The sequence below is a fragment of the Heptranchias perlo genome, chromosome 36 (genome assembly GCF_035084215.1).
Source record: "Heptranchias perlo isolate sHepPer1 chromosome 36, sHepPer1.hap1, whole genome shotgun sequence".
In the NCBI taxonomy this organism is placed as follows: Eukaryota; Metazoa; Chordata; class Chondrichthyes; order Hexanchiformes; family Hexanchidae; genus Heptranchias; species Heptranchias perlo.
In genome coordinates, this window is record NC_090360.1 from 10443970 (window position 1) to 10461168 (window position 17199).

General features: G+C 42.2%; 1 protein-coding gene and 1 long non-coding RNA gene across 2 annotated transcripts in view; one reads left to right on the forward strand and one right to left on the reverse strand.

Moving 5' to 3' along the window:
• The window catches only part of LOC137304079 (uncharacterized), a 35634-nt gene extending 24879 nt beyond the window's left edge, over positions 1-10755 (forward strand). The window contains exon 3 of the long non-coding RNA XR_010958509.1: positions 10668-10755. This is a non-coding gene — a long non-coding RNA (uncharacterized lncRNA). The remainder of the gene's footprint in view (positions 1-10667) is intronic.
• The window catches only part of LOC137304078 (very long chain fatty acid elongase 6-like), a 63951-nt gene that overhangs the window by 21187 nt on the left and 25565 nt on the right, over positions 1-17199 (reverse strand). The window lies entirely within an intron of this gene.

The window sequence follows — 17199 nt, forward strand, 5'->3', positions numbered from 1 at the left end:
TTGAGGCACTACATGGCACCTCAACACTCTAAAGTTAGGGAGAAGAAAATCAGCTGGAGTTTCTACTTCTGACTGCAACCTGGTGTCCTCTGCTGCATCTGTGGCTATCTGGTGAGGACGGGTTCAGGTTTTGCTCTAATGCACTCTCCCCATCTCAATGTCCAGTCTTATAAATGAGTACTGGGCACCTGAACGAGGTACCAGAGGGTATATTCATTCTTGGAACCATATTCATTCTTGGAACCATATCCAGCAAGGGGTCAATGCCATCAAGAGAGAAAGGAGGAGGTTAATGATTGGAGGAAAAAACAACATCGTCACACCACCTTCAACTACAGTGGTGAGTAATTGGATTACAGACTACTCCATGTATTCAGCACTAACAGTAGTCCAGCACTCTGCTATAGTGTTCTTACAACACCCGGTTATAGTCCAACAGTTTTATTTGAAAATCACAAGCTTCTGCTTATGTCTCTAACATTATGGTCAGTCCAGGTTTTACATATCTTAGTGGTACCATCAGGTCTGATGTTCCAGCTTCCATTAGGAATAGGCACTTCCGCATGCACTAATCATCTTCCAAAATGAGTCCGATCACCTTTGTCTGTAGATACAGGTTGAGTGAGTGGCACAAAATACCTCTTATGCAGCCCGACTAACCTGGTATCCTTCAATAAGTTGTAAACATCCCCATCCTCAATGATGGCGGAGTCCAGCACGTGAGTTTGCAACCATCTTCAGCCAGAAGTGCCGAGTGGATGATCCATCTTGGCCTCCTCCCGATATCCCCACCATCACAGAAGCTGGACTTCAGCCAATTCGATTCACTCCACGTGATATCAAGAAACGGCTGAGTGCATTGGATACAGCAAGGGCTATGGGCCCCGACAACATCCCAGCTGTAGTGCTGAAGACTTGTGCTCCAGAACTATCAGCGCCTCTAGCCAAACTGTTCCAGTACAGCTACAACACTGGCATCTACCTGCCAATGTGGAAAATTAGAGTCATAGAGTCATAGAGTTATACAGCACGGATAGAGGCCCTTCGGCCCATCGTGTCCGCGCCGGCCATCAAGCCCTGTCTACTCTAATCCCATATTCCAGCATTTGGTCCGTAGCCTTGTATGCTATGGCATTTCAAGTGCTCATCCAAATGCTTCTTGAATGTTGTGAGGGTTCTTGCCTCCACAACCCTTTCAGGCAGTGAGTTCCAGACTCCAACCACCCTCTGGGTGAAAAAGTTCTTTCTCAAATCCCCTCTAAACCTCCCGCCTTTTACCTTGAATCTATGTCCCCTTGTTATAGAACCCTCAACGAAGGGAAAAAGCTCCTTAGTATCCATCCTATCTGTGCCCCTCATAATTTTGTACACCAGGTACGTCCTGTCCACAAAAAGCAGGACAAATCCAATCCGGCCAATTACCGCCACATCAGTCTACTCTCAATCATCAGCAAAGTGATGGAAGGACACAGATTTAAGATAACTGGCAAAAGAACCAGAAGAGAGATCAGGAGACACTTTTTCACACAGCAAGTTGTTATGATCTGGAATGCACTGCCTAAAAGGGTGGTGGAATCAGATTCAATAGTAACTTTCAAAATGGAATTGGATATATACTTGAAAAGGAAATATTTGCAGGGCTATGGGGAAAAGCAAGGGAGTGGGCCTAGTTGGATTGCTCTTTCAAAGAGCTGGAACAGGCACGATGGGCTGAATGGCCATCTTCTGTACCGTATTATTATGTGATTCTATGAAAGGCTCATGAAAACCTAACAGCTGATAGAAAAGTTGGATTCTCCGTCCCCCTCAAAGGCACATGAGGCAGGAAAATGGGTCAAGAAGCTTCAGGTTTTTGAAGTAAACATAGTCCATTTAAAGAAAACTGAAAGATAAACTATTATTCAATGTTGAATGCAGCTTGTTCAGCAGTTTACAGCTAAAAGCACGATTAGTCATGCTGACATGTGGGACCCAATGCTTAGGATCTGGAGTTACTGCGTACAGGACAAATGGAGGATTCCATCGAGCCCCCTCCCCCAAAGTATTAGCACTTTATGGTAATAAATCTAATCTTGCAATGTTTAAGCAGGCTTTAGTGGTTGCTCCAGCCATTTTCCTTACCTGCTGTCAAAGTGCAGTGCGTGACCAGGCCATGTGGGCAAAAACTGGCCAGTCTTGTTTTTATTCCATTTTCTTTTTAATTGTTTGCTTCTGTGGGGAAAGAGCTAACAACTCATCCCACTAAAGAGAGGAAGTGTATAACTAAATAGTGCATAAGAGGCAAAGGAAGCAGATGTAAGATACAATCGTCAGGAACAGGATCAGCAGCTCTTGGCTGGATGATGTATGGTGTAAGTTTTGCTCACACTGTTTCTAGTACGGGTAGGAGATTTGGTACAGGTCAACATCCATTCCCCTCAGCTGCTACTGGTGAGGAGCTCCCTCTGCTGCACAACCCAACATTTTAATTCTTCACATGGCAGGCCTTAAGGTTTTCTTTTCCCTGCGAGAGCCACTTCTGTTCAGGTCAGTGTGCCAGAACTTATTTTACTTGTGATACTTGACAGCAGTCCTTCCCCTCCCCATCATGCTGCATTAGGCAAGGTTAAAATCAGCCTTCAGAGATGAAGGTCACTCTCCAAGCAGTTCTTTCGTCGTTGGCATTCCAACCTTATGAGAGCGAAACAAAGCTGTCACGTGCTGAAATATGCCAATCCTATAACGGTTTAAAAAACACAGGGGCAGATTTTCCTGGACTTGCGCCTGAGGGTATTGGATCGCCTGGCTCCCATATGGGCATGCACGCCTTCTTGCTCAATTTCCTTGTATTTGCTGCATCCAGGTAGTCCAATACCTTCAGGCACTAGAACAGCAAGATTTGCCCCACAGAGTGAAATCTCTGTAACCCTTAGTGAGTCAGCCTTGGCTCAGTGGTAGCACTCTTCCCAGCCAGCGTTTTCCCTCAACCATCCTCATCTGAGCATTTATCTCATTGCTGTTTGTGGGATATGCATAAATTGGCTGCTGGGTTTCCCTGCATTCCAACACTGTCTGCACTTCAAAAGTACTTCACTGGCTGTGAGGCACTTTGGACATTCTGAGAACATGAAAGGCACGACATAAAAGCAAGTTCTTTCTTTTTGTCCACAAAAAGCAGGACAAATCCAATCCAGCCAATTACCGCCCCATCAGTCTACTGTCAATCGTCAGCAAAGTGATGGAAGGTGTCGTCGACAGTGCTATCAAGCGGCACTTACTCACGAATAAACTGCTCATCGATGCCCAGTTTGGGTTCCGCCCAGGACCACTCGACTCCAGACCTCATTACAGCCTTGGTCCAAACATGGACAAAAAGAGCTGAATTCCAGAGGCGAGGTGAGAGTGACTGTCCTTGACATCAAGGCAGCATTTGACCGAGTGTGGCACCAAGGAGCCCTAGTAAAATTGAAGTCAATGGGAATCAGGGGGAAAACTCTCCAGTGGCTGGAGTCATACCTAGCACAAAGGAAGGTGATAGTGGTTGTTGGAGGCCAATCATCTCAGCCCCAGGACAATGCTGCAGGAGTTCCTCAGGGCAGTGTCCTAGGCCCAACCATCTTCAGCTGCTTCATCAATGACCTTCCCTCCATCATAAGGTCAGAAATGGGGATGTTCACTGATGATTGCAGTGTTCAGTTCCATTCGCAACCCCTCAGATAATGAAGCAGTCCGTGCTCACCACCACCTTCTCAAGGGCAATTAGGGATGGGCAATAAATGCTGGCCTCGCCAGCAACGCCCACATCCCATGAACGAATTTTAAAAAAAGACATCCATCAAGTGGCAGTTTTAAGGGTCTCTGTTGTATGAAGATGATGTAAAATTAAGATCATTTTATATTCATCTTCTTTAGACCATCATAGGACAGTGTTACGGACCTCTCTATCCCTGTTATCAAATCCCATTTGGGATGAGTGTGTGCAATGGTATTAATTATATGGGATGCCTGAATTGCTATTCAAATTCCAAAGTACTTTTCAGATTGCTCCTTTTTTTTGTAGGATCAGCAGCTATGACATTAGTATTTAGTCAGGAAAACATCAGTATTTTTAAGTCCATTTCATTTAAGGTATCGGGTGCATAGGACATGTCATGCTGAGATTGCAAAGTGAAGCTGAGAAGTCATTGTACAATAAGATTGATTGCGTTTTGAATTGCATAATACCGACAAAGTAAACTAGTCACTTGTCATAATTGGAGTCTTGCACTATTTCAGTGATATTCACAGATGTAGTGCATTACGCTGTTTCCCTGAGACTTCAGTTTGCAGGTACTGTACTAGCTGCAATAAATGATCTCCACTAACGACCACAGGCTTGATCCAGAGTGGGTGTAAAACCCATGCATAAAAGAAAAGAGTGCGTTGGTGTGTGAATGCATTGTGCTATTGGGTACTAGGATATAAGTTCTCTCCTGTGGTTCCCCACCCAGAAGGGAGAGTGACTCAATAGGGGCAATTTTAACCTAACCTGCCCGTTGGGAAACTGATGGGATCGGGTGCAATGCTGGTTTCACATCCCGCCTCATTGAAATCAACGGAGAGGGCGGGGTGTAAAACCCGGCGTTCCACCCGATCCCGTGGGTTTCCTGCCCAGCGAGTTAAGTTTAAAATTATCACCAATAGGTGTGCACCCTACTGACATTAACTGAGCTGTAGGAATTGTTCACCAGTCTGTTTCCTCTCTCTTTCAGTTGGGCCACCGGGCCGACCCTGTTTTTACGCCATGTGTCACTGATTAACCTTCAAGCACTCTCCACTTGGTACCTAAAGTAAAATTATTTTCAGGTATGCACCTGCATATTGCAAGGATGATCTATAATACTGTGAATCTCTTGCGATGCCCAGTGGTTGTGAAAGAGATCCAGTGGACACAGCATGAGCTGCCTGCTTCCTCACTCAGGAACTGGTGTGGAGGGATCTAAGGAGATTTAGGCAACGAACGAAAGCCATATACAGAGTCTGCAAGCTGACATGTGGGGCTTGGGACATTTTACTATGTTAAAGGCGCTATATAAATGCAAGTTGTTGTGGTTGGTAATGTTACGAGTCCACCCTGCTGGTGAGGAGCTCCACTGCCAGCAGCACATTAGAAATTTGGTCACCCACTACCAATGATTGTCCATCAGAACCTCCGCTCTGTGTTTCCAGTGGGTAATGCTGCTTGCCAGCAACGTAGACTTGTAAAATTAGATCCTGGGTGTAAGATAACAAATGATCAATAAGGATCACCAACAGAGAGGCCAATCACTAAATGACTGGTACCCAGGCCAATTTACTTCTCACTTTTCCTTTTAAGGCACTTTCAGTTCATCCGTCTGAAAAAAAACTCTTTGTAGCACCCAATAGTCAGTAAACAGTGCCAGAGCACAAATCAACAATGCTGCAGCTTTGGTGAATTGGCATATCAGCAAAACTCAGTGATGCTTAACTGCAAAGAAATAGGGAAGAAACAGATTGTGAGAATGTGTGTTCAGAGAAACTAACTGTATAATAAGGCCCAAGGGAAGGGTCTGGTGGAGAGGTTTGAGACATAATAAAAAGCTAACTGCACTGCTGAGCAAATGGGAAGTGGATTAAAAATACCTCATCAATAAAACACCGAAAAGATTTTAGAGATGGTAGAAGCCTTTCAAAGAAATTGATGTTACTTCACTCTTAATGGAAGCTAAGTAGTGTTCCCTCTTCTTTAATAATGTATACAGCCCCCCACCCCCCAAAAATCCATCAAGTGTTCAACCACATAATTTACCAGAAGGGAAAAAACATCAAGACTTTTTTTTCTTGAGCATTCTTGCAAGCAGCCCTGGACTGGATTTCTCAATGAGTTTCAGTATTTTGTAGTATAACCTACATGTAACATTAGCATCAATTTTCAACATACTTTATATTAGTTGAAATGCTTTATGTGATCAGCTGCCACATTTTTGTTTCAACATACATTTCTCTCGAAGAGGGAAGGGAGCATGAAACAGACCAAATACACATAAGAATGATTTTTCTTTGTTCTCCTCTGCTTTGAACCATTCCCCGACCAAGACTTCTTCCTAAACCTTTGCAAATTGAGCTCCGTAGCCAGCTTCTAAGAGCCATGCAAAGAGGCATTGTGATTGATTCATTATTGGATACTTAAAATAAATCTCTCATCACAACTCTTCGTCCTCCCCACCCCCACTCCAATTTTCATTCTTCATGGCATAGATCAGATGATGGCGTGAAGCAGTTACAGAGTAGACTCCACATCTGACCTCCCACTGGCATAATGTATGATCACAGTAGCAATCTGATACCAGAACTACTGTTACATTTCTGAACCAAAATGAGGGAGGAGGATTAATTCAGAGAAGACCGTGAATTAAGAAATGCTGACATTCAGCTTCCCTACAATCCTCTGCTTTTATTTGTTTATAATGAATTACATTTATAATCTGGATTAGAGAAAAGTCACTTTTATGATTCAGTTATATGGCTGAAAACAAATATATTCTGACAGCTGTAAAGACATTTAGTTCTCTATGGCCTAGATGTACTGGACAGGGTTCAGAAAAGTGACAAATATGATTCCGGAAATTAAAAACTCTAAATTATAAATGTAGACTGACAAAGCTGAAACAGTTTTCATTGAAGATTGGGAGACAAGTCTTTGAAATGTTGAAAGGAAGGGATAATAATGTAAACAGTTTTTAAATTCAACTGAGATTGTAGGATCTAGAGGACACGAATACAAAATAATGAAGCCTCGTGTAAGGCTAGAGCTTTATAGAAACAGACTTCTATCAAAGTTAGTTAGCGCTAAATTAATGAATCTCATTAAAAAGGAGTTGGGTGATCATCTGGCCATAATTGGGATTGACGGTTATAAAGAGAAATTTAGGTCCTGGCGATTAAATATTTTTTGCAGCACTAAGACACATGCTATTCATGGTATCACAGAACGATCTAAAGGGAGTTCACAGTTTTGGCTTGATGGAAGTTCTACCTGCGTTTAATAGCCTGCCCCAGGCAATGTAAGTGAGTTAAAAGCAAATGGGCAAATAAACTGCTGTTAATGTTCTCTGTTCCTTCAAGGAAAATTTCCTAGGATGAATGGACCTACTCTGCTCCAACAATGAACACAGCTCCAACTTCAGAAGAGTATCCCTTACTGCGCCACTGTGACATTTTTCCATTCCCAAACTCCAGAGCCTTATTGAGTGAGAATGCCAGATAGCGGGGATTTTACTGCTCAAACTCATTTCAATCAAGATTCTTTAGAATCATAGAAAGGTTACAGCACGGAAGGAGGCCATTCGGCCCATCGAGTCCGCACTGGCTCTATGCAAGAGCAATCCAGTTAGTCCTACTCCCCTGCCCTATCCCCGTAGCCCTGCAAATCTTTTCCTTTCAAGTACTTATCCAGTTCCCTTTTGAAGGCCATGATTGAATCTGCCTCCACCATCCCCTTGGGCAGTGCATTCCAGATCCTAACCACTCGCTGCATAAAAAAGTTTTTCCTCATGTCACCTTTGGTTCTTTTGCCTATCACCTTAAATCTATGTCCTCTGGTCCTTGACCCTTCCGCCAATGGGAACAGTTTCTCTCTATCTACTCCGTCTACACCCTTCATGATTTGGAATACTTCTATCAAATCTCCTCACAAGCGCCTCTGTTCCAATGAGAACAACCCCAGCTTCTCCAGTCTACCTACGTAATTAAAGTCCCTCATCCCTGGAATCATTCTAGTAAATCTCTTCTGCACCCTTTCTAAGGCCTTAACATTTGTCCTGAAGTGCGGTGCCCAGAACTGGACACAATACTCCAGTTGTGGCCAAACCAGTTTTTTTATAAAGGTTCATCATGACTTCCATACTTTTGTACTCTGTCCCTCTATTTATAAAGCCCAGGATCCCATAAGCTTTTTTAACCACTTCCTCAACCTGCCCTGCCACCTTCAACGATTTGTGCACATACACCCCCAGATCTCTCTGTTCCTGTACCCCTTTTAGAGTTGTGCCCTCTTGTTTATATTGCCTCTCCTCATTCTTCCTACCAAAATGTATCACTTCGCTGACAGTAAAAAGGATCATCCTATCAGGTTGGGCTGGATTTGAATCAAGATCCAGAAGGTGAAAGTGTGCTCACTCACTGTACCACAGCCCTGGAGCTCCCATCTTATTCGAGTACACAGCTGCTAGCACTGTAAATTCAAACTTTACAGCTACTGGGTAGAGCATGAGGAATAAAATGCATCAGTTTAATTTCATTAAAATTATTAATTTGTGGCTTAAGTGCAGCATGAACATCAATTCTATAATGATATGTTTCAATAATGACATGTTTCTTTTTTTTTGGATGTATGACATTGGATATACAGGAGTATATGGCATGTCATTTAAAAGCATTAGTGGGTTCTAGATGGTCCTGGGAGTTAGCACTAGTCTCCAGTGGTTTTTAGTGGATGTTCCAATGTACTAACTTGGAATGGAGGTGCCCAGCACTCCAATTTGTCCTCTCTCCCATTCCCCCAAGATTTATTTCTCCTTTTTAGGCGAAAGCTTGCTGAATAGTGATATTAAAAGAAAATAATAGAGTTTTGCCTTAAGTGTATAAAACAAGAAACAAAGAACTGCAAAGTTAAGTGGTTTGAGGGACTGTGGCCATAAACCCACATCCCACTATTCCATGAGACAAAAAGTTGATGTTCCAACAAACTGTGCTGTTTTCTGAGATATTTTGATTGGGGTTCTCATTATATTGTTCAATTCTACCTCCCTCAGGCCAAAAGGTTGTCAGTTCTGTAATCATTGCAAACAAATATTCTGCTTGACCCAGTTTAGGTTTGCCATTGAAGTTAAATAGTCAGCATATTAGCAGAAGCATACACCCTCCCCCTGTAGAAGAATTATTGAAAAATGATCAGATGATTATCTTTCAGTGCTAAAGAGAGAAAAAAATAGATATCCTAAAATGTAACACTTTCCAACAGGATGAAGGATATCTCCTGTGGTTGTGGAAGTAATCTGGTTGGTCTGTTAAGTATAAACATTCACTTCTTGCACTATAGCAAAATAAAATGATATAACATTCAAGTCAGTTTTTAAAAATGTTTCGTTTTTACTTTACACCACTTTTGCTGGACAATGCTGCATTTAAGTTTGAGCGAAATGTAGACTGTGTAAAGTGTTGGTCATATAAATACATTTGTTCACTTTATATTATTCATGCAGAATACCCACACCAGTCTTCATCCAAGTGTTTGACATTTTTTAGGACGAACTTGCAATATCGTGTTTTGCTTGTAAACAAATGATAACTAAAAATACCTTGCATTTACATCGCATCTTATTGCATCTATCAAACGTCTCAAAAAGCTTTGCACAGAATAAATTACTGTTGGGCAGGTAAATGGTGTAGCCATTTTCACACACTAAGATATCACGAACAGTAATATGACGAATAACAAGCTCATTTGATTTTGGTAGTGATGTTCAGTGAGAAATGTTGGCCAGGACACTGGGAGAACTCCCTGCTCCTCCCCAAGTAGTGCAACGTCATTTTTTAATGCATACCGAAGACAATGGAATAAACAGACAGGGTCTGGGTATAACATCTCATCCAAAGGATGGCACCTCTGACAAAAGCAGCGCACACAGAGTACTGCACTGACTGGAGTGTCTGTGTCGACCCTCGGCTTTGCAGACGTGAGTCAGTGGAGTAATGGATAGGCAACAGAACTAAAAAATGATTTGACATATCAAGGTTTTAGATTGACAGTTGAATCCAATAAATATTGACACACAGGGCCAGAGAGCACATCAATACTTCAACATATTGAGATTTTCAACATAACAAAGGAGACTCCACTATACCTGATGTTTATTTTGTAGGTGCTAGAGATCTTGTTCAATTCTACAGTGAATTCCACTGACCTTGCACAGACCATTGGTTTCAAATGATTTAATAAGTCAAATTCCATTTTTATTGCATTGGATTTAAGGATTTTTTTCTTTTTTTGGGATAGCATGTTCCACAACTCCATCCGCTTTTCTATGAAAATTGGCAATCAGAGTGGCCTTAGTTATTACCCTTCATCGTGATACTGTGAAAGCATCGACTTGTATTAACCAAATTGCTGTACCAGCACAGGTTCCTTACTGTATGATTATCTTTGGGATGTTGAGCAAGAAATGGAAAATAAATTTCATCTAACCCTGTTTGGCTCCCCAATAGATCAATGGGTAAATGCATTGTCACATGATACCGAGTCATACAGATCAGAAAATTCAGTTTGACTCCCGATCTGTGCTGTTGGAGATCTCTGAGCTCCTCCAATTCGGGCCTTTGGCGCATTCCCGATTTTCATCGCTCCACCATTGGCGGCTGTGCTTTCAGCTGCTTAGGCTCTAAGATCTGCAATTCCCTCCCTGAACCTCTCCACCTCTCTAACTCTCTCCTCCTTTTAAGACGCTCTTTAAAACCTAGCTCTTTGACCAAGCTTTTGGTCACCTGTCCTAATATCTCCTTATGTGGCTCGGTGTCAGGTTTTGATTGATAACGCTCCTGTGACGTGCCTTGGGACATTTTACTACGTTAAAGGCGCTATATAAATGCAAGTTGTTGTTAGCACTCCAACTGGTCTCTGTATTCCTCAGGCTGAGGAGGAGAAAAGTCATACAGCATCAGCATTCCCACTACTGTCCTCTGTCCAGTGACCGCTGCTAGAAATTGCATTTGTGTGGCCATCAAGTGAGAACAGGATTGGGATCGTCTGTAATGAAATACATGGGGAAATGGGCTGATGACACTCGCTGTCCAGACTTTCACAAGAAGAAGAGCCACTTAATCGAGGCACCAGGGACTGTTGGTGACCATGGATCTATGCTTCAAATTTACCACGCCTATGCATAGAAGGAAAGGATTAGGTTTAGCCTGTTCTGATTGCTAAGCATAATTGTACATTTGTGTTTCTATGGACAGTTTTTTTTGCAGCACATACAGTAGTCTAAAGAAATTTTTTATTGTTTGTGAGTGACATATTTTATAACTCCATTTCAAAGAAATGGATTGTATGTGACGTGCTTTTTGACACATTTCTGAGACACCATAAGGTGCCATATAAATGTTCGTCTTAAGTATTTCATTTTTATGTTTTACTTGGGCTCTGTATTGGTGAGGGAACCACTGACAAGGTTTGTAACATCAGCAGATGTAAGGGTAGATTTTTCAATGCTTCAGCTACTGGCAAGGACCAATGATGATAACAGTGGGGGTTGGGGACCAGGTGAATAGGCCTTAGGCCTCCTCTGTCCCCCGATTCCTTCTGCCTGCTATTTCCTGGCTAAATTACTTTTAGTGCACCGAGGTCTGGCATGAAATGTGCAACATACCCATTTAAAACAGTATTTTTTGTTTGTTCAGATGAAGTGACTATGTGATTTCCCGGATATTTCACCGAGAATACACACATGTGGTGCACCCGTTTAAAACCAGTGATGCTGGGAGGCCATGTTCTACACTTTGGCTTTTATCTTGAAGATGGATACCAATATTCCTAGCTGCAGTTTGGATTCTTGGATTTGTACTTTTAGTACTGCTTTTTCTGTATTATTTTTCTTTTTAGTTATTGCATTTTTTGTTTGCCTCTGCATTTTTTTGGAATCTGAGAGCTGTGATTTCAGTTGCAGCAAACACAAAATTCAGAAGAGGTAAATTTCTCTCAGTATTCTTTTATTGCAGTTTGTTTTCATGGAGGAAGAGGATCTGAGGAGGAATCGGGAGGTGGTCCGTTTACACCCAAGGCATATAGGCCACGCCTGCCATTGACCAACCAGCTCTGTCTTTAAGAGCTATCGTCGTTCTGATATCCCGGCCCCCCTGCAATGAGCACCTCCCTGTGCCAGGCCCAATCCATACAGGGAACTCGCGGCCAAATTTTATATGGTTGACCTCACGTTATTGCATGATAGGAAATCAGTGACCATTTTGCTCACTCTGATCCGGTCCTGCCAACTCTGAGCAAAACCAAACAATTGTTTAGAACCGTTTTATAGTGGGGATTTATTATTGCTGTACAGGTTTTGTCTATTCCCCCCCCCCCCCCCCAATCATCCTGCCCCTAAAAAAAAATGACCGTAATTATTTCTGTCATAGAATGTAAAACCTGTTGTACACTTCCCAAAATAGTTCGTCAGTTCTGAGATGTCAGTTTGTTTTTGTTGTATCCAATCAATTTTCTGTTGGTTACTACACAATGACATTCTGGAATTGTGCCACAAAAGCTGTCTGGAGAACAGACAGCTGATGTCTTGCCAAAATCTACTTTAGCTTGTTTAAAGTCACAGTCCTGCATTATTAATTTCTGCACAGACTCATGCTAAATAATCCGACCTGGGGCGAGGGACTTACAAACTCAAGCTGCTTCAAAGAAAGGATTTTCAGATTTCCTATACAGGGATTGATAACGTGTGGTTTGCTGACTGATTTTTGCTAACCCCCTGTGCCAATCAGAGTCGTGCAAGTGAAGAAGAACAGCATCAGTACATTATGTTTCCCTACATTACAACAATGACTACATTTCAAAAGCAGTTCATTGGCTGTGAAGCGCTTTTGGATGTCCTGAGGTTATGAAAAGTGCTACATAAATGCAAGTTCTTTCTCTCTATTAAACAACCTGACAGTTAATCACAAGATAAGTGCAGCCCATGTAATCGTATCCTTCCAGATTGCCAACCCTATCATCTTTCCGTTACAGCATCTAACGGTTTTTAAATGCGTCCAGTGCACGGTTGCCTCAACCACCTTCCTGGCAACCTATTCTATTTGATCACCCTGGGGCAGGAGCAGACACTTCCTCTGTGCGTTATTGTATCCTTTTAACTCGTATAGTAACAGCTCCACTCGCTGTGTAAAGAAATACTTCCCGATTACTGTCCTGAACTTGCCCTTCACAACCCTGAATCTATGTTCTCTTGTCTTGCTGTCCTGGTGTATATCAAAGTTTTGTTTCAGGTTCACTTTCTCTTTGCTGCTAAGTATCTTAAAGAGTTCTTAGATTCCCTCTGAGACTTCTCAGCCCTAACTTATTAAGTCACACTTCATAGCTCTTTCCTCTGATATTGAGGTTCAGCGTTGACCATCTCCTCTGCAGGGGATCTGGAATCTAGATGTCTTCCTTATCTCACAGTGACCAAATATGTATGCGGTACTCCAAGTGTGGTGTGACCAGGGCAGGTTGCAGCTTCAGCATGACTTTTGATTACTTGAACTTGCTTGATTTGGAAATATAACCCAGCATCCTACTTGCTTTGTACAGGAACAGGTGTAGCCATTCAACCTGTCTAGTCTGCTCTGCCATTTTGATAGCCATGGCAACTCCATCTTTTTAATTCCAATTCCCTGCCTTTTCTTCTTATCCTTTAATACCCCAACTTCCCAAGTAAGTATCTACTTTTGTTTTAAACATCTCCATTGATTTTGCATCTATGGTCTTCTGTGGCTGTGCGCTCCAGTACTGCACTGAAGTATCAACCTAGATTACAAGCCCGGGAGAGGGATTTGAATGTAAAGTACTGTCCGGCTTTGCTCTCGTAGTCGATGAAGTAAACTGAACTCCATTTTGCAGTGTTACATCCTTGTCACTTTCCCCATTTCTCTACACTATCCTGTACTTAGCAACCAGAGCTTTTCATGATGGCTTTTATCCTTTCTCTTGACCTTAGCCACTTACGTTCCACCACCGCTCTCAACCTATTAAACTAGAAAGAGTGCAGAAAAGATTTACTAGGATGCTACCGGGACTTGATGGTTTGACTTATAGGGAGAGGTTGGATAGACTGAGAATCTTTTCCCTGGAGAGTAGGAGGTTAAGGGGTGATCTTATAGAAGTCTATAAAATAATGAGGGGCATAGATAAGGTAGATAGTCAAAATCTTTTCCCAAAGGTAGAGGAGTCTATAACAAGGGGGCATAGATTTAAGGTGAGAGGGGAGAGATACAAAAGGGTCCAGAGGGGCAATTTTTTCACTCAAAAGGTGGTGAGTGTCTGGAACAAGCTGCCAGAGGCAGTAGTAGAGGCGGGTACAATTTTGTCTTTTAAAAAGCATTTGGACAGTTACATGGGTAAGATGGGTATAGAGGGATATGGGCCAAGTGCAGGCAATTGGGACTAGTTTAGTGGTATAAACTGGGCGACATGGACATGTTGGGCCGAAGGGCCTGTTTCCATGTTGTAAACTTCTATGATTCTATTCTATCCACTGCCTCTGTGTTGTCAGCCTGCTTGTCCAATCCTGTCCTGGATGAGCTCCAATTTCCTCCAGTTAAACAGCGGCAAGACCGAAGCCATTGTTTTCGCCCCCTACCACAAACTCTGTTCCCTCACCTCCGATTCCATCCCCCAGGGCCACCGTCTCAGGTTGAAGTCAACTGTTTGCATCCTGGTGTCCTATTTGACCCCGATCTGAACATCTGAACTCATGTCCTCTCCATCACAAAGTCTGCCTACTTCCACCACTGTAATATCACTCACCTGCTGCCGAAACCCTCATCCATGCCTTTGTCACCTTCAGACTTGATTATTCAATGCTCTCCTGGTTGGCCTCATATCCTCCATCCTGCATTAGACTCTGCCGCCCGTATCTTATCCTGCACCAAATCCTAATCACCCACCAGTTCTATGCTCACTGACCTACAATGGCTCTCGGTTCCTCAACGTCTCCAATTTAAAATTCTCATCCTCGTATTCAAATCCCTCCATGGCCTCACCCCTCCCTACCTCTGTAAACTCCTCCAGCCCTACAACCCTCCTCCGACTCTGCGCTCCTCCAACTCTGGCCTCATGCGCATCTTGCGTCTGTGTCTTCAGTTGTCTAGACCCTAAGCTCTCGAATTCCCTCCCTAAGCCTCTCCGCCTCCCTAACTCAATCTCATCTTTTAAGACCCTCCTTAAAACCTACCTCTTGCTTTTGGTCACCCCTCATAATATCTCCTTCTTTGACTTGATGTCAAATTTTGTCTGTTACATTTCTGTGAAACGCGTGGGACGTTTTCCTACGTTAAAGGCGCTATGTAAATGCAAGTTATTGTTGACTTTCAAAATTAGTCTCTGCTCACTAATTTTTTGTCACAAAATATGTCTGTGACATAGGGCTACATGAAACCCACTGACACTGCAGTGCTTAATTGCTAAAATTCATCTTACTGAACCAATCATTCTCCCTACTTCGGTCCTGAATTTGGGCTCATAAATTTTGCCAAGTGTGCTATCCAGAATGAAGAGATTTTAAAATGTGTTTTGCACGTCTCATCAGTTTGCAGCTGAGTTTCCAGGTGAGGCTTTTCTCATGGGAGAAAAAGGACATATTGTCCTTCTCACTTTGTGAGTGTAGATTCTGCCTAGTTTTAAAACAGCTGTAGAGAGCCATACTTATTTATTGAAAAGGATTTCTGCTGGCATTACATAGTTTTACTCTTAAAAGAAAATTGAAGTTTTTTTGTCAATTGTTTCCATTGTATAATGGGGGAAAAATGAAAACTCCTGCAGAGAATCCATCACATTGAGAACACTTGTTCTGCACTGATGACTTTTAACCCTACTCAGGGAAAATGATAATGCATTCTCAATTCAACAATGTACAGCTAGATCCCACATGGACTGAATTTTCAAATGTATTTTGAAGAGTTTGGAAACCAACCCCTGCCATATAAAGAAAGACTTGCATTTTATATAGCGCCTTTCACAACCTCAGGACATCCCATGGCACTTTACAGCCAATGAAGTACTTTGAAGTGAAGTCACTGTTGTAATGTAGGAAACATGGCAGCCAATTTGCGCACAACAAAGTCCCACAAACAGCAATATAATAATGACCAGACAATCTGTCTTAGTGATGTTGGTTGAGGGATAAATATTGGCCAGGATGCCGGGGAGAATTCCCCTGCTCTTCTTTGAATCGTGCCATGGGATCTTTTACATTCACCTGAAAAGGTAGACAGAGCTTCGGTTTAACGTCTCATCCGAAAGACGGCACCTCCGACAGTGCTGCACTCCTTCAGTACTGCACTGGAGTGTCAGCCTAGATTTTGTGCTCAAGTCTCTGGAGTAGGACCGAAACCCACAACCTTCTGACTCAGAGGCGAGATTGCTGCCCACTAAGCCACGGCTGACACCGTCATGGTGACTGGACATGATATACTGCCACTCTCCCAAAGTACGGTTATAAATTGGAAAGATACAAGAAACAGACATTCATGTATGGTATCCAGAAAAGTATGTCATTCAGATTTCTGATTCTTATTGGCTGATTTGAGAACATCAACAACTTGCATTTATATAGCTCCTTTAATGTAGTAAAAAGTCCCAAGGTGCTTCACAGGAGCGTAATCAAAGAAGATCTGTTGACAATTGCATGTTACTAATGACTATACTATGCAAACACGCATTTTAGAAGTGTACAGCTCATTTGAAAAGCAAATCCAAAGCAATAACTGAAGATTTCTTGCACTGCACTGGAAACCAGACTTCATTCTGTTAAATGCCAATCTCCCAGCTTCCTAGCATGGCTTACTTCCCAACAGAGAACTTGACAACTGAGAATGAAAATAGTAATGGGTTCAATGTAATGATTTATATCACATTAGTTGCTTCAGCACTGGATGCTGCAACACTTCTCCAATTTTAAAATATGTGTTAAAACAAACTTCAGAGATAATCAAACATGTAGAAATCTAACATTATAATTAAACAGCCCAAATTGTATTTCATTTTATCTGATTAAATTGACTCATGGGTCTTTAATTTAAACTGCTTTATAGTACTACAGCGAGCAATATACTTAGAAGTGTGTTAAATCAGCAGAATCAATAACATAGTTCCTAATTCACGCTGGTATTTTAAAACAGTTTTTCGAGATCAAAATAGAAAAGTCTTTGAGCTTTTACGTTAGAGCATGCATTTATGCTCGTTGAGTTCTACCTTTTCACAGTGACCTGCACACCTTGTTGAACTGAGCAAACTAAACTGAACTCAAGATCTAGGCCAAAAGTAACATACTGCGGATCCTGGAAATTTGAAATAAAAAGACAATTATGAAAACACTCAGCAGGTCGGACAGCATCTGCGAAGAGAGAAACAGGGTTAACGTTTCAGCGTGTTTTCAGCATTTTCTGTTTTTATTCAAGATCCTG